Source organism: Rattus norvegicus, chromosome 1 (assembly GCF_036323735.1).
Source record: "Rattus norvegicus strain BN/NHsdMcwi chromosome 1, GRCr8, whole genome shotgun sequence".
NCBI classification, from domain to species: Eukaryota; Metazoa; Chordata; class Mammalia; order Rodentia; family Muridae; genus Rattus; species Rattus norvegicus.
The window spans coordinates 134463911-134490277 of record NC_086019.1 but is presented as its reverse complement, the minus strand read 5'-3'; the positions used below and the strand labels follow the sequence as shown (position 1 = coordinate 134490277).

Sequence of the window (26367 nt, the reverse complement as noted above, 5' to 3'; positions counted from 1 at the left end):
ATGTCGTCATCGAGCACCAGCCGGCGCAGAGCGCGTCCTGTGTCCCGTAAAACAATATATGATGTCCGAACCATACACAAATCTGTAGACATCCTCACTTCCTGTTTTCATTACGTGGTCCAGTAAACCCAACACATCGGTACTGCTTGGTGATAACAGAGACTCCCCAAACCCTCACCTCTCCTCCCAGGTCCTGAGACACGGTTCTCTCTGTTTCTGTGTGAGCTGATATGACTGATTCTAGAGGAAGAAGAAAAAAATGCTGGGGTAAATTTGGTTGCAGGCAGCAGTAGCTAAGAGACAAATGGCCGTTACCCACTTAAGGAAATAATGTTGTGCTGACTGACAAACTGCCTTTACACCTCAGCTCCTAACAGCTCTCACAGAAACTAGGGACTGTCAGTAAGTAACAAACCTGATTTCTAAGGTCCCCAAGGTAATAATAATCCACTAATTTGACTGGCTCCCAGCTGGTCCTCTCCAGCAGTTTCTGTTTGGGTTTTTTTTTTTCCCAGCAGAAAAGACTTCTTCTCTTTGGAAAAAAGAGGGGGTGGGGGGTGGAGTGAAGAAAGGGTGGGCCGTGAAGTTAAGAAGTAGTGTGGAGGGAAAACACATGGAAATTTAATGTGAAAGTTTCTCATTGCAATAGAGCTGTTAAGTTTGGCATGAAGACGGCTATCAGATGGCTCCTTTGACATTAGTTGAGCCTTCAGTAAGTAAGACAAGCCTGAAGGATTAGGTTGTCAACTTCAACCTGTCATCTTTGGAGTCAGGGGAAAAAAGGTGCTTCCTCTTTTCCTTTCTTTTTCTTTTTTCTTCTTTTTTCTTTCCTTTTCTTTCTTTTTTACTTGTCTTTCTTTCTCTTTTCATGCCCCCCCCCCTTGTTACTGGTTGTATCTTCACTCGTTTTGAGCTTTCAACCCCGGGCAAAAGAGACAGTTAATGGGCGACAACCTCAACCCCACACTGCTCATGAAAGTGTCGTCTTTAAAGACGAGAGAATCGAGCAGGCTGTAAGACTAATCGCCCTGCGCCGGTATGAATTTATCTAAAGAGGATTTCATGTGGAACCCCCGGAGCCGGCCGCCAAACGGATGACTGCACAGTTTAAGAAAGTTAGTGGGACTCGTCCCAATCAACTGTCAGGCTGCATAAAAGGTTGGGGGCGAGCTGACTTAAGCAAACAATATTTAGCCATCTAAGGATACCATAAGGCCTGAGATTTTGCTTTGTTGCGCTGTCAGGAAATATTGGTACGTATCAAGTAACACTCCTGGTGCAAAAGAGGTGCGTCTCCTTTCGGACTATCTCTATTTACAAAAGAGGCCTGTGCTCCCAGAAGGGTGGGGGCAGGGGACGTGCCAAGCCCAGCACTTCCCAGAGGACTTTCTTTACTTGCTTTCCCTGGGACCACAATCTCGTTCAAAGAAGGGGGGAAAATGAAAGAAAGAAAGAAAGAAAGAAAGAAAGAAAGAAAGAAAGAAAGAAAGAAAGAAAGAAAGAAAGAAAGAAAGGAAGGAAGGGAAAAAAGAATTGAACTAAAAAATCTCCTCCTTCTAAATAAATTAAACGTTATTTGAATTTATAAATTTCCTGAATGCCTAAGACCCTGCCCATGGCCCCCCCAGACTATCTGCTGTGGATTTTTTTTAAATCATGCTTCTCATTGTTTAGTACGTTCAGAAGTATGTTCAAAGCATCTGAGTCTCCAGTGTAAAATACAATCAGGACTATCATCTAGCTATCAAGCCTACACAGTAAACATTCGAAAGAGGTCCCATGAGCCAAAACTATTTTTGTTAGAAATAATCTCCACAATCCTAATGACTCATCCCTTTTAGTGCTTTAAGTACATGGGGAGAAAAAAAAATCATAATGTCTCCAGTTGGAAAACTGCACTGGGTACATTGAGCTGTTACTGAAGAATGACAGTTGAGTTGAGGAGTTTAATTTAAAAGGAAAATAAAAAAAGAATACAAAACAAAACAACAACAAGGACAACAACAAACATCGTTCTTTATCAGAACACTCTAAACATTCATTTGCCTTCAGTATTGTTGTGCCGGGGGTGAAATCCTTGAAGATTCTGGTGGTGAGAGTGTCAAAGACATATCCCTTGGCATTAAGAGCTGTTCCTTGAATCCAGATTGAACTACTCGAAGGGAAAGGAACGTGAGCTACTTAACAGCATAATAAACCAGAAGAACCGAAGGGAAGAACCCGCTTGCTCTGTGAAGAAGATCACTCCTAGTTAAACAAAGAAATTTAGGGTCGCCTGCTTTTCATGGAAATCACCTACATATGGCCTTTGAAATTTGTCACTGAAGATGGTTTCGCTCTAAGGTAAAAGCCACTACTTTATAGTCTTTCAGCTGCAAGTCTCCAGGTTTTTTTTTCCTCTCTCTCTCTCTCTTGGCCTGCAGCCCAATATGAATGTATGATCACTAGCGTAATAAGTTAAACATCTGAGTCTTTTTGAAGTGCCTTCAATGTTACAATGATGTGATGGTTGATTGCCGAGCAGTCAGCTCAGAAAAGAACTACCTTCTGCCCCCTAGTGGTAGAAATTAATCATGGCTGCCTCGTCATACAATGCTCTCAGCCACCTCAGTTTTCCAGTCTTATGCTTAATAGTTAATGCTGCCTGGGATTTGTTAACGAGTCCCTTAATAATCTGTAACGTGTATCTTTCCTTTTTTTCCCCTCGAGGAATGGGAACTCGCTATTTTCTCAGACTAATCCTGAGCTCTTAATCTTGGAATCCACCTGTCTCAGGTTCCCGAATGGTTGAGACTTAAGGTGTGCCCTCTTGCCTAGGCTGCACGGTGGGGAGGGGACTGCTTCCTGTGTCTCTGTGTCAAGCCTTGTATAGCCTCAACACTCCGTCCTTCTCAGTTAAACAAAGTATACTATACTATAAACAGACATCGTCCCTAATGTAACTTCCTTCCTGGGAACATTCTGGATTGACTTAGTGGGAAATATTAAACAAGTATGACTGGATGGTGTTGCCAAAACTATAAACAAAATGGACTTATAATCCAAGAAGATGCTGTGAGCTCTTGGGTATTTGTAGAGACTTTTATGTCTCTTCTCAGGTAACAATATGTTTTGTTTTGTCTTATATTGGGCAGTATAAACAATTCAAACTAATTAGCACTGGATATGCCACAGGTCACATCTCCTTGTGTTAAAGTTCATCAACTAAGTCACATACACTGAGAAAGGGAAAGGGATTGTGGCGTGTTGTCGAGAACATGGTGGGGAAGATAAGGTTACATACATTTCCCCCCCCTGACTTGCAGGCAAACTGAAAGGAATGTGTTTGAGTTTTTGTTGTTTTTGTTTGTTTGTTTGTTTTCTCCTGTATTGAGTTTTTGATTATTTATTTGTTTTTCATCTCTCACACAGGAGTCAAATCCCACACACAGCCAAGCATTAAAAGGCAGGTAGAAGTGAGCACCCACGCTATGGGCTATGGGTGCCCTTCAGGTTGGATATGTGTTTAGCTCTCAACGTGGTTAGCTCTCAAAACAAGTGAGTGGCAGCGAGACCGGGAGGCTGAGAAGGAGGAGAAGGGGCCCGTGGAGAGGGGATGGGACAGCTGGACCATGTGGAATGTGTCAGTTTGCTTCTGTGCCACCATTGTCCTGCTGATGTTGGAATGCGGGGAAGGCTCGAGGTTATTGAATAAGGAGCCATGTAGATTCCAGCTGTCAACATGCGATCAGCTCTCTGTACAAAGAGAAGTTCTCTCTGGCCTCCAGTTTGATTGCTAGTGACAGCTACACGTTTCCCTGGGCTCTTTATGCTACCAGCTTGCATTTGGGTAGCCTTTGGCTCTGTTCTCTTTTCGTACTGGCCCTGTAAGTTTTAGTACCTGGCTTGTGAGGACATGGTGACTGACACTGAAATGACAGGGACATCAGGCCTAATTCCAGAAAGGGCATCAGGACAGGGTAAAAACAAACAAAAAAGTTGTCTCTTTAAAGAGAAAGAGATTGTGATTGCTTTATTTATTTAGGATCTATGCTTGTGTATATGTGGTGTGTGTGTGTCTGTGTGTGTGTGTCTGTGTGTGTGTGTGTGTGTGTGTGTGTGTGTCTGTGTGTCTCTATGTGTACATGTAAGTGTGGGTACCCGTGTGTTCAGTTCTGTTCTTCACTCTTGTTTTGAGACAGGGTCTTTCCAGTGACCCCAAAGCTTGCTGTTCCAGCCATTATACCTGAAGGATCTTTTTGTCTCTGCTCCTGCAACCCTAGGGGTTACAGGTCCCCACCACCACATCAATTTTTACATAGATACTGGGGATCTGAACTCAGGTCTTCATGTTTGTACAGTAAGCACTTTACCCACTAGTCTCATTGAGCCATCTCTCTATCCCTGCAGGATTTTCCTTGCAAACATTTACTTAAAAAGTATAATCCCAGAGGAAAAACAGTAGACTAGATGCCCTTTCTTATGAGAAGCATGTCAACTGGCGTGTAACTATGTTAATAAAAGCCTTTCTTCTGAATTGCTCCAGTGGACCAGAGGAGCCTCACAGTGCTGAACAGATCAGAACCCGGTACTTCTTTTGCTGTCTGCTATCAAGCACCCTGACTCTCTGTTGCTGACATTGCTGAGAATTCTGTTGAGATTCTGAGGTCCTCTCTATAAGCTGGAAGGGAGGAAGTTGAGGAAGACGGGGAGGAGGGAGGGGGAGAGAAAAGCCTTTTCTGCCTGAGCCCACACTAAATCTCTTTGAATCTCATAGGAGGTCAGAGGAAAAAAAATAACACATACTTGTTCATGCAGGCAAATGTATTCACATCTTAGGGATTTCATATGCCAATTTTTAATGTTTTTATCACAGCCGATACACAACATTTTTGGTTTATGACATCTTTCACTGTAGGAGCCAGAGGGGTCAAGGACACCACAAGCAAATCCACAGGATCAACTAACCTGGGTCCATAGGGGCTCACAGAGACTCTACTAACAACGAGAGAGCCTGCTTGGATCTGACCTAAGTCCTCAAGTTGAAGAAAGCAAGTTGATGAGCTACACTTTGAATGATTAAAGTTTCTCTCAGACACCTCTTGCCTGGCTGCATAGCTCCTGTGGTCATCCTTGTGACTAGGCATAGCAAATGGTACTCTGGAGAGTTTCCTGATTGGTTTTTATACATTGTTATCTATAGGCTACATACATAAAGTTCACAATTACATATATATTACATATATATGTGTATGTGTGTATGTATGTGTTATATACATATATAATTCTCTTTAAGTTAGCCATTGTACATATACAATTTTCATGGGGATATTTCCTAGAATTATGTGGCTAATCATATGGTTTTAATTGTTAACTGAGAGAACTTTGGCCTGGGGACCACCCAATCCATCTCTCTTTACTTAAAAAAGTCATAATTTTTTTGAAACCACATTACTTTCTAATGAGATTTAACTGTTGCATTAGTAACTTTTCTAATTGCTATGATCGAGTATCTGAAAAAAGCCCGTTTGAAGGAGGACAGTTTTATTTTGGTTCACAGTTCACATGTGAACATCATTCAAGGAGGCAACTGTGGGTTTTGGAGACGGTGGGCTCACATCTCAGCAGATCAGGAATCAGAGCGAGGAGAAGCTGACTCGTAGCTGCAGTTGGCAGCTTAGATACTCCCTGTGTTTTCCATTCTTTCAGGGGAGGACTCTAATATGTGGCCTGGTAAGGAACTATCTTTGCTCCGTTAAATTTCTCTGAACTAGCTCTCAGCGACACCCTCAAACATGTGCCTGATGGATGCCATAGGTATTGCATAAATCAATCAATTTCACAACCAAAACTAGTTATCACAGCTCTATAACTCTCCCAGAGAAGAACCCTTGGGGGAATTGGTTACAGGATTCCCACATGACACAAAATTAGCCCATTACATAAGTTGACATAGTATATACTATTTCCATAGAATGTATGCAAACCCTCATACCACTGTAAATGGTCTCTAGGTGACAATTATGTAAATCATTATGACATCTGATCCAGTGTACATGCTGTGTAAAAAGTATCAAGATGCCGTGTCATACAGGGATAAGAAAGAGCAAGTGCGTGGTCAGCACATGTAATTGTTTTTAAAGACAATTTTCAATCTAATACTGGATGGAGCTGTGGTTTGGAATTTGCATACATTAGGACAATTGCACTGAATTTGGATGATGTGGAGAGGTCACATCTTAAAGTTGTTTATTTATTTCAAATCATCGCTGTGGGCAACAACCTTCACTCACTCACTATTGAGTGTGGTCAACAATGAAAAGTACACCATTGCCAGTCAGGGCGCTTCTCTCTCCATGATTGGATCACAGGGAAGTCGGTGAGCCTTGTAACCATGTGTAAGGAAGAATCCGTAAAATGGCCACCTGGAAATTACCTAAAAGTCTGGAGCAGAAAGAGAATTTCAGCTTTCATTGAAACTTTGAGTCTTTTGTTACCTGTGAGGTACCCTGCCCTCATTTGGACCCCTCTGCCTATTGCATTCAAATAACAAACCTCCGGATTCCTGTTCCCCTTGAACTCTGCACCTAAGGCAGTGCTTACTGCCCATTCCTGCAGGCACAGCCCAAAAAGATGTTGAGATCCTCGGGTAGTTTCTAAAACATGCTTTCATGAAGTTACTAAAAACTTGTTTAAGCTCCGTGTCTTCTGGCATTGCCTCTCAAAGGTGTTCTTCTCAGGCTCTCAACTCAAGCAACTGTGCACTCTGCTTTCTGTGCAGTAACTAGTTTTTTCTCAAACACAAGGTAGAGGAAAGGCTAATTTCCCCACCTTCCTGTGGCAATTCCCTTATCTGAGCATCACCTAAGGCTGTCCTTAGGTCCTTTCCCAGGGGCTGAGCTCCTGATCAAAAGGCTTGCCTCTCACCAGTTTCTCCAGGTAACACGCCACTGTCTTGCTTCCTCACCTGGCACACTGCCCTCATCTGCTTCAGGCTCCTGCCATTAGAAATGTGCCTTTCCCACGCCTGTCCTGTGGGCAGTGACTTCCTGATTCTCCCCTTACAGAGTAACTTACGCTCTTCCTCTTCAGAACCTTGTATCACATCTGCTGCTAAGACTGCTTGATGAGAGCCACTTGAAACTTCTCCCTCGCTAATTCAGCCCAGAGAGAGAAAGAGAGCTGACATAGCGAGCAACAGTGCCTCTGTGTTTGCAGGGCATTGAAGCCAAGCTCTGCCCTCTTGCAAACTCCAGTTGCAACTCGTCTGGGGGTTGCGAGGGTCATGGAGGGAAGATCACTAAAACAGTTGGCTCTTTTGAGCAGGTTGTACCTTGACCTAGGTGACTATAAAAGACAAAGAGATAAGGAGAGAGAGGGAGGAAGGGAGGGAAGGAGGGAGAGAGGGAGAGGGAGGGAGGGATAGAGGGAGGGGAGAGAGAGAGAGAGAGAGAGAGAGAGAGAGAGAGAGAGAGAGAGAGAGAGAATATGAAAACGGGAGAATATACATCTCTATTTGCACCATTTAGCTACAGAGGAAAAAATGCAGAAACCACCTCTCAAGTCAGGAGAATACTCCAACCAGCCAGGGTGTTATAAATTAGAGGCTGTCAGTATTACAATGTATATTAATAGTCACACCTCTTTTTAATGAGTTTGGCATTGGCAGCTGAGAGGAAATACAAGTCATCATGGCTCTGCTCATGCAAACCCCGACAAAGGAATCCGTAATAAATCTTCCTCGAACAGCACTCACCATAAATATGTATCACAGAAGGCATCTGTTTTACATTCTGCATATAAATCAGCATAGCGCTGAATAGCAATGAATCAGCTTCTCAATGCCTGATTTGATAACAAATCGACTTGGATCTTAGGAGAGAGAATTTACAGCCCTCACCCTCAAGACAGAGAGTCAATACTTAAGACGAGTGCCAAGTTAACTTTTCTTCAGCAAGCAAGTTTACAGAATGAGAGTCTTGGTGCACAGGGTCAGGGCGAGGGTGACCCTGGGTAAGCCCTCCTTCTGTAAGGAAGCACAATGTAAGTCTCTACCTTAAAGAAGGTTCAAGTAAACAAGAATGGGTTTTGGAATTCTTCCTCTTTTTCTCCTGTTTGACATGGTTAAGATTTTGTTTTAGTTTAAGTTAGTATGTATGAAGGAGGGAGAGTCTCACGAACAGAAGCAAAGGTGTCTTTTTGTTTAAGAGATTGCTGGAAATACTCTCACTCTCACATCGAGGTTGTTAACTATGGTTCTAAAGATGTTATGTATTAAGAGTCTCTTGCCAAGGTACAGCTGTCTACGCTGGCTGACTCAGGTTGGCAGAATGTGGAACAGGCTCTTCTTCGTTTTGGTAGACTGAGGGGAGGGACAGACTCTCCTACGTCATGCTCTGCTGAGTGGACATCCTTCTTCCTCTGTAAGCATCCATTCCACCTGAGGCATGAAGTAGACCTCTGGCATTCTGTCAGTTTCAGTGTTCTTTGACAACCTTCCACCATTTCCTGAAGTTGTCATACTTACACAGGCTTAACTGCTGTGGCCAAGGACACCAAGATAACTGTCAGGTGAGGACTCCATTCTTGGTAATTCATTCTGCCAGTCATGTCTCAACACCAGGAGAAATTCAAAATTCCTCTCAAATCTGCTTTACTCAATGCATTGAGAGTACGAAAACACCTTCCTTCACTGGGAATGGAGTCAGAGAGTTTGTGAAATCCTCGTCCATCAATGATAATTACACAGGCACCTCTTTCTCACAGATAGGTGCTCCCAGGCTTCCACAGGGCAAGATGAAGCTGGTGGAGACAATAGGACTGCAAGATAGCTGTCAGATGAGGACTCCATTCTTAGAGACTCATTCTGCCACTTACAGAAGACCTTGAACTACACATGGTCCCCCTCCTCAGAACTTGCTTTTCACAGAGAGAACGTAGTCATACCGCACATGGATAGAATGGCTCCAAGACAGAGTTACTTCCTAAAGATGGCTCGAGCCATCCATCTGCCTCACAGCCCTGCCCCAATGGGAACCTCTGAATCAACTTGGTTTGCTGTAAATACCTTTTCTAAAAAATAAAATCTGATTTGTTTCAAGTTGTAAATACATGCACTTTATATTTATTTAATAATGAACATGATGGGGGTCATATGAAATTAATTAAATAGAAAGATTTTAAATGTTTTAGGCTTACATGGATTGGACCAAAAATTGCAAGTGATCATTGATATTAGTTGGGTCTTGACCTGCACAATGAAGTGAAGCTTAACATGTTGATGATTAAAGTCTAGACCTAGACTTTGTTTGCCCTGTACCATCCCTGTGGCAAGGGTGTTTGCAATCATGGCATCTATATTCCACCTCAGTAATTCGAGTGGATGAGATTTTAAGACTAGGGCGGCATGTCTCTCCTTTAGGGGAAGAGCAAGACTACTCCTTTTTCTAGATTGTTTTTGTTCCATGGAAATACTTTCCTTCTTTCATTGTCCCAGGCTTGCTTCAAACTTTCCGTCCTGATGAGTATGTACTCGAGCTCCTAATCTTGCTACACTTCTTGGTGCTAGGACTGAAGGAATATACTGTCATATTCAGTTTATATGTTATTGGGAAAGAAACCCAAGCACAAGGAGCAAGTGTTCTACCAATGGAGACACATCTGTATGGCCTGCTTTGCTTGGCTTTCCTTCCTTCCTTTCTTCCTTCCTTCCTTCCTTCCCTCCCTTCATTTCTTCCTTCTTTTTTCTCTCTCTCTTAAAAAATCAAACATTCTTGGACCTAATTATGAGAGTAATCTTCTAGATATCAGTATGTAAATTACCAAATACACACACACACACACACACACACACACACACACACACGAGATTTAAATAAATAAAGACCAATGAAACCAGTAAACAAATTCAATTCTGATACATGGAGCTATAAAATGTTCTTCTTTGAATTTTCTAATGAGTCATATTAAATGAATCCTCTACATTGTGTTGAGTTATGCCCGATCAGATTCATAAGGGCAAATAGGGGTGAAGCAGCCAGGGACATGACCTCCACTTGCCTCCATAATTAGTGTGTATTGTTGGGTGAGAGGGAAGAGGTGACTCAATGGGAAACAGAGAAGCTATTTAGAAGATGGCCACAAACACTTTCTGTTTTCAAAACGTCCCCCAGATACAAGCCATCAAAGGATATGAGGGAGGTAGTGTTTGAAGTCTGGTTATACCTCAAAATATTAAGGATGTTATCAAGTACTGCTTATAACTCAGAGGTACAAGGAAAATGATACATAATGAAATAATCAGAGAACTAAATAATCAGTAAGCAGAAACTCCCTTTGGCCTCCAGACTAATCTGGAAGGGAAATGCAGATTAGAGAAATCAAAGTTGCAACCTTAAATGTCAAAGCTACGTACATCACAGGACATGGACAAACCAGGAAGCAGAGTTGGGCAGGAGGTAGGATGAAGCAAACAGTGTACCCTGGTGAGTGTGCCCAGGGTGGTTGATAGGGACTTCCCAGGAACGAAAGGTGGGGTTTCCACTGAAGCCGCTAACTGAGAGCCAACTTTCTGGAGTCTGGAACCATGAGTTTTTGCATGTGAATTATACTCAAAATAACCACACTGGGGGCAAGCCACCATGGCATGAGCTCCTAAAAGAGATAATGAAACAAAGCAAAACAACAAATTAAGAAACCCAAGAAAATGAAAACCAAACACCAGAAGCCCATGGTCTACCTACCAAACAAAACAAAATCGCCTTCGGTTAACTAATTTACATTTGCTTAATTTCTCAAAAGTTCCCTCTTTACCCAAGGTGTCAACCAATCTTATTTGTAGTTTGCTTTCTCTTTAGAAAAGAACCTATTTATAAAACCCTGACTTGTTGAGGCCTGGTAGAGATCTGTTTTCCCCTCCATGAAGTCCATGGTGTGAAGAAAATCCTCAGCTACATTTCCCAGAAGCATATCACTGTAAAATGTAGGAGTTTGAGCTTGACCAAAATGCAAGGAAAGATCACAATCCAGACAAATTAGTTTCCTGAAACTTTGTTGTGAAGTCTCAAAGGTAACCAGGATAGCAGTGGGGGAGCCAAGGGCTCCTTCCCTCAGAGACGCACTTCAGGAGAGGTGTGGGAAAGGGCTGTTTTCCAACTGGGACTGCAGTGTGCTCAGAGGTCTTCCTCTCATTCCTGTCTCCTGTTACAGCAGTAGCTAGGGGGTGATCACAAAACAGGAGGATATTTATTTCCTGGTTCTGGCTGACTAATGAACCTGTAAGAGATGCTTGTGACTTCTGTGAGCTTACTCACACTGCAGTGTCTCTCAGTAGCCTGGCTCCTGCATTCCCCTGCCTCTAAGTATATTGCCTACTGGTTAAAAAGGTAAAGAAAACTGAATGAAACAGAACTAGGGGCTTTCAGGGCCTGTAACTAGTACTTTATCATTTAGTCGTCAATGCAGGGGGATAGGACTTCTTTACCTTATGTCTTCTGAATACTACTAAGTAAAAATTTTTAAAGCACGGTAGAAAGGGAAGGGAGGGGACGAAAACAAATGTGCCAAAAATGAAACCAGTTGATAAATAGAATACCAGATTCACTGTCTCAACCACAATAATAATGCTAAATGGCATATCTGAAATGATCCCACCGAGTCCCCTCCCTCTCACAGCCTCACAGGATATCCTGTCTCCTGCAGAAACAAAACATGGAAATGAATCAGCCGATAAAGGATTTTTCTCCCATTGAAGATGTTGGTGATTTTGTCCTGTGTTGGGGAAGTTGAACATTGAGATGGATATTCATAATCTGTGGAGACCTCTGCCTCCCTCTTGTGCGATGCAATTGTGTGTGTGTGTGTGTGTGTGTGTGTGTGTGTGTGTGTGTGTGTGTGAGAGAGAGAGAGAGAGAGAGAGAGAGAGAGAGAGAGAGAGAGAGAGAATGGCCAACTGAAGGTAAAATGCTTTCACACCATAGACTGACTGACTTAAGTATATAGTTCTTTCTACCATGGGCAGTCAATCTATTGACAGACTCCCCAGCTGCCCAACTGGCTGCTTTTCTTTTTCTCAGGATATATGTGAATATTAATGTAGTGTCGGTCTATATTTTACCTTCTCTTTGAGGGTACTTGGGAAGAGGATAAGCTAATATCTGGGGGAGGCTCAGTGACATTGTAAACAAGGACGATAATGATGATTGTATTGAGTATGCATTGTGAGATCATTTCAGAATTCTTACCACAATGCTTGTCATTTCCAAAGCTTGAGTTACTCTTATACAACAGATATTTTTATAAACTTACAGCTGAAAATGAAGAAAGAGAAATTCATTCCTTACATTTGCAAGATTGACATGGCCTAGAAAAGAATTGTTCTAGAGTCAGATGTAGGACATTTTCCCCCATGCTTTCAAAGGACTGGCACTTTGGCTGTCTCCCCAAAGATAAACTTAGTACTACTCACATTTTTTTCCTATCCAGACCAACCTGGAGATTTTGCTAGAGAGAAATATTTTTAAAAGGATGCTAGGAGAGGTGTGTGCAGTAGGAATTTCAGGCAGCTTCCAAGGTTAATACTTGTTCGTGTTTCCATGGACAGTTCCTTTTATTCAAAGACAACAGGATCAACTCTGAATAGCTGATGCTGTCCCCAGCCTCTTGGGTGACGCCTGGGCAGCAAAGCCATAGTGAAGTGTGTGTTCTCTACAGAGCATTTGGGAAAGCTACAAGGAGGAGCTTATGGATTTAATGGAAAAGGAGAGAGAGAAGAGACAGACAGACAGACAGACAGAGAGACAGAGAGAGAGAGACAGAGAGAGGCAGAGAGAGACAGAGAGAGACAGAGACAGAGAGAGATTTGTAGGTCTGCAGTACAACTATAAGCTAGCTGAATGTCCTGTCCACATTTCCACTGTGGGCATTTAAACGGGCCACCCAAACTGTTGACATCCTTCACTGACCCTTCCCAAACAATTGTGAACCTAATGACTTTGTTTTTGGATTTTGGAACTGAACTTTACAGGGATTAATTCCAACCATGGGTGGTGCTGAGAAAATTCAGCCGTACCAGAACTTGGCTTAGACCACCAGTGCGTTTCATGTGAGGGCCTTTTCCCATAATCTGACTAGCATGGTTTATGAATGTTCTGGGGAGCAAAACCTGGGTCCCAGAGGCTGAGAAAGGGCCATGCCCTGCTCAGTTGGAAGACCACACAGCCGTCCTCTTTCCCCTCTGAGTATTTATAGTTCGAAAAAAACACATCACCTCTCTCCTTCGGAAGCTGCGGGTGAAAGTGAGGAGAGAGACAGAGCACAGATCGTGTCCTCCAGCTGAGAAAGCCTCACTCTTGGAAAAGCTAGGAAATAAATAAATAAATGAAGGAAATCCAAATGGGATCGCTCTTCAAACACTCAGATGATCTTATGCTAACAGTTGGGATTAAACAGCTGTCTCGTGGTTGTGCGAGCATAACAGATGCTGCGTGAGTGTTTCCTGCTAGCTTTGTTTTGGTTATTGCTGTTTGTGTAGTTCATTGGGCTGAATGCAGCTTAAGGGATACAGGTTTTTATGATCCTTCTGTGAGGCACAAGCAGCTTCATCATCTCTCTAAGAGGAGAGGGGATGTGTGAGAGGGGATTGTAGAGGGAGTGAATGGTGGACTCTTCAGTGTCTCCCTGGGAATGATGTCATGTCGGTGTAACTCTAACGCTGGTTTATGACCACCTTGCCATTAAAGTGGTCCCCAGCCTTTATTTTTATTTATCTATATTTTTTGTAGAGATTTTACTCTATCCTGATATTCTAGTATAATGCCTGCAGCTGGAATAGAGTTGTGGAACATTTCAAGAACACAGATGGCTTTTGTTTGTTTGTTTGACTGATGAATTGTCCCTCTCACACTTCTTGTTCTCCTGTCCCTTCAGAAACTGGGGCTACTTTCTTAGAACTTTCATTCCACTCTAGAGGTCTGTGGAGAAGGCATAGTGGATAAACTGCTTGCTGTGCAGGCATGAGGACATGAGTTCAATACCCAGCACCAATGTCAAACACAGATGTGGTAGCATTTGCCTCCAGCACTGGAGAGCTAGGGTCTGATGGGCCCACAGAATTCTCTGACCACTCAGGTGAGCCAATTGCTATGCTCTAGTTTTAGTAAAAGGCACTGTTGTAAGAAGTAAGATAAGAACTTGTGGAGACAACATGGTGGGTAAGAATACATTCTGTGAATGCAAGAGGACTAGAGCTCCAGTCTTCTGTACTCCATGGAAAAACTGACAATTGCAAGTGTGTGTCACCTCAGTGTGTGTCATCCTACGTTGATCTTAGAAGGATCAACTGGCCAGCAGAGCTACCTGACACAAGAGCCTTAAGTCCACTGAGAGACTCTGCTTCAATAAATAAGACTGAAAGCTACCGAGAAAGACAACAGGCATTGTCCTATGACCTCTCAACATGTGCATGTGAGTGTGCATACTTACATACACACACAGAAAGGCAGAGAATGATAGAGGAATTGCACCCTATGTCTACTCCACTCATATGTGCATGTGGGTACTTGTTCATCCCACACATATGCATACACGCACATTAACATATACTAAGTGTATACATGAACACCCTGCACAATCAGTTTCATTCTCCTCTGGAAGTGAAGATCACTATTCCCACATCAGCCAAGGGATGAATGGTCACCATTTTGTTCCCAGACCCCTTTAGAAGCTCAATGAAGTCACTCTGAGCTCTATCACATTACTTCCTCAAAACAAAAACATGAAAAACGTCTTCAAAGACTTCCAAGATTCATAACACACTTCACTTAACAACAAATCAAATACTATTATTATATGGAAAATGTAAATGCAAAGTGTAGCACTTGCTGTGTTCAGTATGCTCGGCCTCAGCACCGACTGTTTACCTCTTCTCCACCAGGAGTCAGTAGATAGCTCAAAGGGCACTTGACAAGGAAAAATGATTACCAGATAGTGGATACCCAGAACCCACGTCTATGTCTGTAAGCCCAGAACTCCTTTAGTGAGATGGAAGGTAGAGACAGGAGAATGCTCTGAAGCTGATAGGCTAAGTAACCTGCTGTACACAATGGTGAACAGTAAGAGAGCTGTCTCAAGGGAAGTGGAATGTAACCATTAACATTTGAGCCCCCATATGTATATATAATGTGTATATATAATGTGTATATATATATATGTATATCTCACACCACCTCTCTCTCTCTCTCTGTCTCTCTCTGTCTCTCTCTGTCTCTCTCTCTTTCTCTCTCTCCCTCTCTCTCTCTCTCTCTCTCTCACACACACACACACACACACACATATGTACATACATACACAAGCACGCATACAAACACATATACAAAAGCATACACAAGCACACACACACACATCATAGACAGGCACATAGGATAAAAAATTTCCATGATACATAGCTGAAACTTGAGGATATTATTCTAAGGGAAATAAACCAATCAAAAAAGCTAAACACAAATGAAATAAAGCTAGGGATTTTTAAGGCATATAACAGGTGCTTCATCATTTAGTAGCAAATGCTGAAGGATAAGATTTCTTTACATCGTGCCTTCCAAATCCTGCTAAATAATTTTTTAAAGCAGGGTAGGAAGGAAAAGGAGGGGATCAAAGTGAAATTAACCAAAATGGGTGTCAAGCACACAGACGGAAAACAGAATGGTGGCTTTTAGGTTAGGAGATAGAGCAACTGAAGAGTTAGAGTTTAATTCTCATAGTGTGGAGATTTGAATGACCATCTACCAGAGGTTCAAATATTTCCATACTTATTTTCCAACTGGCGAGCTGTTGGCAGGGATAAGGAGTTAAGTCACTAGGGGTAAGATGTGATGCTTCAAAAAAAACCATCCCAGGCCAAGTCTCTCTCTCTCTCTCTCTCTCTCTCTCTCTCTCTCTCTCTCTCTCTCTCTCTCTCTCTCTCGGTTCTTTCTGCCTGTAAATCAGGATGCAAAGCTCTCAGCTACTGCCACAGCACCATGCCTGCCTACTTGCCTCAGTGCTCCCTGCCATAATGGGAAGGGTCTCACACTCCAGAACTATAAACCAGTCTACAGTGAGGTGCTTTCCTTTATAAGGGTGTTCTTGGTCATGGTCTCCCTTCACAGCAATAAACACCAAACATAGAATTTCAGTTTGAGTGGGATGGTCTTCAAGTTTACACAACATTGGGAATGAACTTAACTGCACTCAGTATTCATGGAAAACTGGTAAGACAGAGTAACCTTATGCTCATTTTACCACAATGAAAACTATTCAGTGGGACAAAAAAAGGAAGGGCCACGGGGACCTGAGACTTGGAAGCTTCCCTTTGAAACCAGCACCTGCCTCTTTTTTTCCACTGTGAAACCGGGCATAACATACGGCCCACTGTTTAGCTTTACTGGGTATTCACACACTGTAGCATGACTGCCTTTCACACCTGTAGGATGAGCACAGGTCAGACCACCTCAGAGGCTTGGTTTGCCCCTGCCTTGAGGACTAGAGCTTCCCCAGATCTTTACCCCTTTCTTTTCAATTTCCATACTAATTAAAATTAAAATCCTTCTACAAGATACCTTTTAAGCATTTTTGTCTTTTTAATTTCAGATCATTTAATCTTCTGCCACTTTTTCTTAAATAATTTGTTATTATTATAATGCCAATATGGGCAAAAGTTAGGTAATACACACCAAGAGCTTTTCCAGTCTGTCAGGATGGAGGTCAATAGTGCATTGCCACTCTCGGTAAATTCTTTCAGGATAATCCCTCGAAGATAACCTGCTGAGTATTGTTTTTCTAGTTTATTGCGGATCTAACCAGCTAACGACAAAGATCAACCATCATAAACGTCTACAAAATGATAGAACCTATTATAGGCGGGGTGTGCAGAAAGGTGCATTCATAGTTTATTGAAGTGTTAAAAATTATTCTTTTGCAAAGCAATCTGATTGTATATTTAAAACATAAATAGCCTTTCACTCTGTGGTTCACTAGTAGAAATCTACCCCAAGGAAGAAAAGCAACCCCCTTTAAGCACTGCAAAACCGATGTATAAGCATGTTTTCTATAGCACTCTCATACTAAGAAAACAGTCAATTAAACATGGTATGGAATATCATGCAACCACTAAAATAACAAATTAAAGCTCTATCAACTGAGTAGTGGAATCCTATAAAGATATCGAGAACCCTATGAAGGAGGCATGGATCATTTTTGAAAAATAAAAAACCCTCAGATATATACCTCCCTTCTACATCCACCCATAGTTGATCATAGGATTACATTTGTATGAGAACATCAACACTTAATGATACAGGAAGGCTTATCAGTAAGCAGTTCACATCATTGAGGAGAATGGGCTGGCAAGAGAGAAGAAAGGAAGATAAGAACTTATAAGCTGTAAGAGAAAGACCACAACACAAACGGTGCCATCGAAATGAGTCATTTTTATACTGATTTTTAAAATATGTGTGAGAATAACTGTAAAGGAATCTACTTTGGAAAACGTATCCCCCTGTTTCCATCTGTGTAACAAAGTGCCTGAGATAAGCAGTTTATAAGGAAGAAAAGCTGATTTTGGCTAAGGGCTTTGGGCTATGGCTGTACAGTAAATCATGGCGGGAGTGTTTGTGTGGTGGAGGAGGCTGCTCACCTCATAGTGGCCAGGACGCAAAGAGATAGCAGGAGTGGATAGAAATCCTGATACCTTCTTTCATGACACGGCACAACTGACCTCGCTCGTCTCACTAGGTCGTACTTCTTGAGGCTCCATCACATCCTAAATGTACATACTGGCAGCCATCCCCTATGCTGTGGGTCTCTGGGGAGCATGCGGGGTCTAAAGGAGTTCATCCTCCAATCAGTTATTTTTATAACTAGAACCAGATGACGTTGTCTTTTGCACATCATCTTACTGGTCACTTTTAGGATGGTGTTCATAGCTGTCACAATTAAAAGTAATCACACCCCACCCAAACTGACTTTTCTTCCTTTTTAGAGATAACCTTAACCCAGAAGACATACACAGAGTAAAGTAACAAATTGATAATTATTTAATTCCCAAACGATGTTTATTTAGGGCCAAGCCAATTATTATAAGTTAGGTCATCGTCAAATCAGAGCAGGTTCCTGAGCCTGGTACAATGGCATCCCCCAAAAGAGGAGCTGAAGACAATACTACTGGCTACAGTCTTAAGTCTCGCTCCAATTCAGGTATCGAAATTATAGCACACAATCCATGTACTGCTTCTTGGCACTGATATGAAGGCTCCTAGAAGCAGCAAAGTACAGTGATACAGGACCAGGGTCTGTCATCCAATGACAAGAGACTCCTGATCCTGTTTTCTAACTGCATTCCTAAAATGGGTTGTCCAGAGGGTGAGAGTGTTATGGATGGGGTCCTGAATCTGTTGCGTGTTTGTTCCTGAGCTAAAACACCATAAGCGAGAGTAATCTGTAGAAGGGGTTTATTTTGGCTGTGATTCCAGGGCAGAGTCTATAATGGCAGGGGAGGCATAACAGCAGGCTGTCAAGATGTTGAGAAACCACATCTCAAATGCTCACTAGAAGTAAAATGTCTGACCTGAAAGTGGGGCCAGTTTGTTTGTTATCAAAGCCCACCCTCCCCAAGTGTTTTACTTCCCTTAGTAAGGCTACAAGTTCCAAGAGCTCCACCATCCCTCCCAAACAGTACACTAATCATGAACCAAGTGTTGAAATGCCCGAGCCTAGGAGGGGTACTCTCATTCAAACTGCAAGTCCCTATTCTGTATTTCTTAACTTTGATTCATTTCTCTGTGTCTTGATTCACAAGAATCAGGGTTCATAGGCATCTATTTTCAGATTTTTTCAAATGTACTATGACATACTTTTGTGCAAGAGGAAATATGATCAGTGGCAATGTAGACAAATTGTATCACAGTAGTGGGCCTGGCTTCTCCATTGCTGTTGGCATTTTCAACAGCAAAGTTGGAGGTCATTTTTGTGTTGTTTCTCAAGTGTTTCTCTTTCCTTCTATTATTCTTATGTGTTTACATGATATTGACTTTAATAACTTAATAATCTTGCTTATCTTTTAAGCTCCACCCACTCCAAATTACTTACAATGCCATGAACTTATTAAATGAAAACATCCAGGTCAGTTTCTGAACTTAACAAAGTTTTCTTTAATTCTATCTCTCATTATTTTTTTCTGCTACAAATTTTCTGCCTTGATAATACCCTTTTAATGTCTAAACCCAATCTACAGTTTATTATTAATATCCACATACTTTAAAAATATTTTTGAGTCCCTAATAGCTCACACTTTTTTCACCTAGACAATAAATTATCTGAGTTCAGTAACTAGCATCCACATGGCAGCTCACAAATATCTAGGACCAGAGGGTTTGACACCCTCACACAGACACCCTCACAAGACAATCACACATAGGTACAGGCAAAACACAATGCACATAAAACAAATAGAAAGAAAGGAAGGAAGGAAGAGAAAAGGGAAGGGAGAAGGAAAGAAAGAAAAAGTATGAGAGAATCATGGAAGGCTCTGGAGTCCCTAGGTTTCCTTCAAGGCCGTATCTCCAATGACAGGCTTAAGCTCCCCCTCTTAAAAGCTACACCCCCACTTTCCACTACCACCAAGCTCACAAGCAAACCTTTAACATATAAACCTTTGGGGTGCCTTTCATATTCAAGTTATAGGAAGCAACTCTCAGCCGGTAATCGTGGTTGACATCAGATTTTTTTTCAGTGCCATCTCAAAATCCTGTTTGTTTGCATTTTGGGGGGCTACTTTGTTTTTCTTTTTCTCCTACAGAAAAGAATGTTTGGGAAATGAACATGTGTTTACTACATTCCTCTTAGATTTTTCTTAAATTACTGAGTAAAACTGAATATATTTTATATACAAGGTAAGAACTTCATTCAATCCTCTCTGAGGATTTTGTTGGATGAGACCTACCCAGAACCTTCACAGTCCTTTCTAGATTGGATTCATCTGCCTGAACGTAGGCTTCTTATAGGCGCCAGACACTGTGTTTTCCCCTGAGTAAAGTGAGATACAGTCACCATGGCCCTTGTAGAATTCTATATCTCACCAAGAATTTCACAGAATTTCTTATTTTCTGATATCATAAAAAGGAAGACAGGTTATAGTTTTTTTTTGTTTTTGTTTCGTTTTTATTTTTGTTTTTGCAATGTTGACACCAGTTGCCAGTAACTAATGCAGCAGTAAAGCTTTAATAAGGAAAAATCCCCACTATTTCCTTCTGATCAAGAACATGAAATCTCTGGCCTTGGGGAGCATGTGCCATTCTCAAGGACTCACATAAGGGGAAACTCCTAGGAAGATGGGTTCCCTTTAAGCCATTCAAGAGAGGTGGGCAGAATAAGTATCCCATCATGAAATGATGTGCTTTTTCTTTCCAGAATTCCTACTGGTTAGTACAGTAGCTTACTGGGCCATAGCCATGTAGCTTCATAACACTGCCCGCTCTTCTGAATCACAGAGGAAAGTATAGCTTTTTCCTTTCTTTTTTCTATCTCTGCTATAAGCACGTCTTCTCTGATCCTTGACTCCTCTTCCTGCCACGTGGTTCCTTGACAATTATGTGACATGATTGGCTGACCTCCAGGCCAGCTTAGTTAAAAAGGCATAACTGGTTCATTTGGTTTTGTCTTTTGTTTTGTTTGTTCGTTTTTCTTTTCCTGCTTCATTTTCCTCCTCAGGACAACTTTTGAGACTTCTACCTTGCCTGCCCTGGAGTGGAATTTTCCTTGTAAGTTCTAGTAATAGTGTCCTGAAGTTTTCAGTTGAGTCTATTATTCTTAAATTCTATGATTTATTTATTTATTATATACATTTTTCCTGTGTGTATACTTGCTTGCTGGCCAGAAGAGGGCACCAGCTTCCATAATAGATGGTTGTGAGCCACATTGTGGTTGCTGGGAATTGAACTCAGAACCTCTGGAAGAGCATCTATTGCTCTTAACCTCTGAGCCATCTCTCCAGTTCCCTAAAATGATTTTATTATGAGAGTAAAAGTTGCAAGAGGGAAACGCTGTTTTCCTAATATCATCTATAATTCACAAAGGGATTGCCCACATTCCTCCATATTCTGTTTAAAATATTCTTATTTCAATGAAACAGTCTCACAGCGTAGTCACAAAAGGTGGTTCTCTAGAGGCAAAGTTTTCTTAGTTTTGTTCAAAGAGTAAGGTTTGCTTCGATTTGCTCAACAGATATTAAAGAAAACTACATTGACTAAGACGTAAAGTAGTATTTTAGGACCAAAGGATCATGCACATGCACACGCATGTGCACGTTCACATGCACACATGCACACACGCTGACTTAGAAACTACCTCCTAAAGTTTCATTCTTTTTTTTTTCACTTTCAGCGCTTGAATGTACCTACAGAGAGGGGACTTTCTAGAATCATTCAAAGGTTTTCTCCCAGAAGTCCAGATAAATCTTAAATAACCATACCTCAGCCATTTGAATGACTCTGAGACTTTTCAGAGTTAGAAATGGATATACAACCCATTATGTTCAACCTCAGCTTAGTAATTTCTCAAATATTGAAAGAGAAAATGAACACACATTTGCAAGATGGTCACCCTCAGAGCTGGTATTTTCGAAACGTAGAGAGTCGCATTTTTAATATCTGTAATCATTTCAGTTAACCAATGTTCCTTAGAAGGAAGCATTACAAGGAAGCATGAAGTTAAATGTCATTTGTTTTTTGGCAATTGCATCTGGAGGATTTGCCCCTTAGAAGGAATTTCTAGGTTCTGGCACACCCTGGTGCCAAAGCAGGTAGAGGCCTCTGTTCTCCACCTTGCAGGCTTGGGAAAAAGATATAAAATCAATAAGGTCAACATTGTCCAGTTAAAAGTCCTAAGTTCTATAACCACAATATGTAGCTCTCAACTGAGGACAGCCTCAATGACTGTCACCCGGTGATAACCGTGATACAAAGCATGGTATTCCTACAGTGGGAGAGTGGAGAGACATTCAGAGAGATGGAATGTGTTACAGCATTCTCCTGTTAAATAGGTTACTTATAACATCTTTTCTATTTTGACAAATGAAAGGAGCCATTTGCAAAGGGCCGTATGTCATAAAATTCCATTTGTGTGTCAAGAAAAAGGCAAACTCAAAAGGGTCGAATTTAGATTACTGGGTTGTTTGGAGTCAGGCTAGCAATGGGGACTGACTCTAATTGGTAGGGGAGGAGTATGTTTTAGAGTGAATTGTGTTGATGGTTCTCAATGTGGCATGTTTGTTTAAAATAAAACAGACTGAATATACACTTAAATCAGATAGATTGTATAGGAACTAAATAATACCTCAGAGTAATTATCCCAATCTACCTCAGAAATTGTGAGGTAAAAAAGAAACCCCAGGAAGTGTTAGAGAAGATGGGTATATGCATATGTAGATGCGTATTTCTCTAAAGTATGGAAAGATCTGGGTCTATGATACTTCATGAGGGCTATGAAAAGTGAAGGCAACTGTGGAAACCATAGAGAAGAAAACACTGGAGAGCAAATGGCTTGTTCCAGGATTCAGGGCTGGGAGCTAATGTTCTTTCTGAGAATCTGAGAGGAAAGCCCATGAGAGAGAATGCAATTGTCCAGGGCATTTTGTTAAGGAGGCTAGTGTTAGTCCTTTGCGAAGATAATACGTTATTTCTTTTGGTCAATCTGGGAATGAATAAGGAGAGAATGGAATTGAGGAACCAGATCACATAGCATTCATGAAGCAGGAAAAAGATTACTATGTTTAGGACTAAGAGGATACAAGTAAAGATGGACAGAAATAGATGAGTGTAATTCTTACTCAACCCCAACAGCTTTGAGAATTGGATTCTGAGGAGTAAATTAGGGAGTGGAATTAGAGTTGATGACACATTGTAAAACTGGCTAGAATGAGAAAGTCGAGGTTGAACAAGTTTGGGGAATGGGGATATCAAGAGTGCGTATGGTATATGTTGCCTATATTATTAGGCTTAAGCCAGTGATGAAGCTGTCAGCTGCAGTATAGTCCTGTTAGAACAAAAAGACTGAAGAAACCACAGGGTCTACTACACCACATGAGTCTAGATGTGTCTCCCAAGAAAGAGAATAGATCAGGTCCATTGGTCTTGCTTTGTCAGGTAGGAAAAGGCCAGGCAAGATGGCAGCCCCATAAGCCAACAGGGCACAGTTTGTGTGAATCCAAGGCAGACAGCAACTGGAGCAGGCTGAGACTGGGGACAGGAAGGTCCCCACAAAAGATGACTGAAGTACTTATCTCTGGAGAAAAGTCCAAACAGGTGACCATAGTTTTAATAAGATGAGTTTTATGAAGATGAGCAGGTGGAAATATCGGTAAGGGTAGAGTTTGCCAGCAAAATGGTGGAGTGAAAATCATAGCAGCTTAAGCTGCACGGATCCTTAATAAGGTCAGTAGGTGAGAAACTCAGGACCACTGTAACAGCTTGGATCTTCCTACCTCACAGCTGGACTGACACCCACATATGAGGAAGTGAGGGGAGGCTGAGGTGCAGTCGCTGAAGATGCTGGATTCATTCACAAAGCCGCATCTGGATTCGAGAGTAGAAGAAAGCTGGACAAATGGGAAGAACTCACATTTGATCTAAAAATACAGTTTGTTTTTTAATCAAGAGCCTAAGAATCAAATAATCCCTATTAAGATTGATTCCCCACCTTTATGAAAATTAGCACTTGCTTATTACTAGTTTGTTTACTGTTTTGTTCACATGCTGACACAGTAAATACACTGGATGAGACGATCAAGTGCCCAAAGTTTTTGAGGGAGATGAGACACAAACCTGGAGAATGGGAAAAATGTAGACGTAGAGACAGAAGGGCACAGCCAAATCTAGAGTTATTTTCCTGGGTATCGAATATTATAGAGACATTTCTGAGAGCTGAAGGCAGAGTTTTGCAATGAGAGTGTAGCTTGTTTGAGGCTTACCATTTTATTCACAAAGCGACATCAGTGTTAGGTAGGATCAGCTAGCATTGGTGGGGAGATGCGGCTTGCACAGTGTGGAGAAGGAGTGTGGTCAGGAGTTAACTTAATGTTAGAGTAATGTAAGGCAAGTGCTGGGTGGTACAAGGTTGTTACAGAAACTCCCAAGGAAGTAATTCTGACCTGTCACCATTGTCGTCATCAATCAGCTCCCGACACACCTGATTATTTATTGAAGGTCTCATTTGCATGTAGCATTTTTTAGGTACAAAAGAACGGTGTTTTATTGCTTCTCTTTGTTGTTCATTACAAGTTCTTTTTAGCTTTTATGGTTAATGTAATGTTTTTCTGTACATATAAAATTGCTCCTAAATGAAGTCCATTCCCTCAAGTGTTATTACCTTTACCTCAGGAGAAAATGGCCCTGCAATTTCCTCATAGGTCATTTCTTAGTCTCATCCTCTTTTATTTTACTCTCAGCAGGATAATTTTCTAAACATGTCTCAAAATTCTGTTGCTTGTGTCGTTTGAATCTCTCCTCTCTGAACTTTCCGCCATGTCTCCATCTCCCTTTGTATTATTGCAGGACCAAAGCTAAATGCAGAATTTAGATGAATGGATGGGAAAGTTAATCTCTCATAATCCTTCAAGGACAGTGATATCTTCACTGGTATACAGTGTCACAAAATAAGACAAGGAGATGTGACAAGCAGGATCTGTGTATCTCACCTGTTTGAATTATAGAACAGACATATGGCTTCTAATAAGCTGTTCGGAATGAGAGATGGCTCAGTTAGTAATGTCTGTTACATACTATCATGAGCACCTGAGTCTGGACCTCCAAAGCTCAAAGGGAAGCAAATGCGGTGGCATGCATCTGTAATCCCAGCACTAGGGGAGCGTAGATGCCTAGCGTTCATTGTCTGGTCAGCCTAGCTCAAACGATGAGCTCGTGTCCAGTGAAAGGCTGTGTCTCAAAAGATAAAGTAGTGATTGAGGAAGACATCCAGCATCAACCTTGGCCACTACTGTATGAACACAGAGATGTGCATCAAAGTAATATAATGTACACACACACACACACACACACAGAGAGAGAGAGAGAGAGAGAGAGAGACATACAGACACACATAGACACACATAAGCACACAGATACACAGACACAGACACACACACACAACAGAGAGAGAGAGAAAGACATACAGACACACATAAGTACACAGATACACAGACACACAGATACAAACACACAGATACACAGACACAGACACACACACACATGAGAGAGAGAGAGAGATAGAGAGAGAGAGAGAGAGAGAGAGAGAGAGAGAGAGAGAAAGTCAAGAGTTTGGGGGACTTAATTGGAGTTAATTTGTATTTCTGATTATACTTTATTCTCTTGAAAGGATTTTGCAAAGGAGACTAGGATCTCCAGCTAATGTAGCCTAGATTAAAATCAAATAAGATGAGAAAGGGTCTGGGATCTTTGATTTATGCTTTTTGAATGTCTCTTTATCGTAACATAAGTTTAAAACATATTTTGAAATTTGGCTATTTTATCCCCTAGAAAAACATGAAAGATTGATTATGGCCTCTCAGCATTAATATAAAATTCAACAGACAGCATTGAGCTTGCACTGGTGTCAGTAATAGCACTGGTTTTCATTTAGGTTAAATTAGCCTGTCTCTCACAATAGCCAAACATCCTTACCCTACCAACAGTAGGCTGGAGTTTTTCTGGTTTCACCATATTTTTGCCATCCTTGTCAATTTGTGGTTATGGAGGAAAGGATATGTCTTCAGCCATATGTGAAGTGATACCTCATTGTAATTCTTTAAAATTAATGATTTTATCATTTATAGTTAAAATCTCTCTCTCTCTCTCTCTCTCTCTCTCTCTCTCTCTCTCTGTGTGTGTGTGTGTGTGTGTGTGTGTGTGTGTATGCACATGTTTGCCGGTGATTATGGAAGCTATAGAAGGGCATTGGAGGCCCTGGATAGGGTGTTTCAGGTGGGTGTGAGCCCCACAATGTGGATACTGGGACCCAAACTCCTTCCCCTGAAAGAGCAATCAGTATTTTTAACTGCTGAGTCACCTTTCTCATTCCCTATTGTAGGTATTTTGGTGATGATTAGTGACAATGGACCTTGTATCACTTACTTCTTGGCCACTTGTGTGATGCTTCTTTCTCCTCCTCCTTGGACAGAAGATCTCACTATACAGAGTAGATTACCTTAGAGTTTTAAGTTCAGTCTCCCAAGCACCAGGATTATAGACAGGAACCACTGTGTGCAGATCCTGTAGCAATGTCTACTGCAGCTCTAAGCCCACTTGAAAATTTCATTGTCAGTTGTTTGCTGTTGAGTTCTAAAAGTTCTTCCATATTTTTGAA

The 26367-nt window shown here is 41.5% G+C and overlaps 1 long non-coding RNA gene across 2 annotated transcripts in view; it reads left to right on the top strand.

Moving 5' to 3' along the window:
- Positions 1-577: 577 nt before the first annotated feature.
- The window catches only part of LOC134485136 (uncharacterized), a 64862-nt gene continuing 39072 nt past the window's right edge, over positions 578-26367 (top strand). Inside the window, exons 1-2 of one of the 2 annotated variants that reach the window (XR_010063066.1) lie at positions 578-2343; positions 4898-5218. This is a non-coding gene — a long non-coding RNA (uncharacterized LOC134485136). Of the gene's footprint in view, positions 2344-4897; positions 5219-26367 lie in introns of those variants that run through there. The other variant, XR_010063065.1, reaches the window with a different exon arrangement.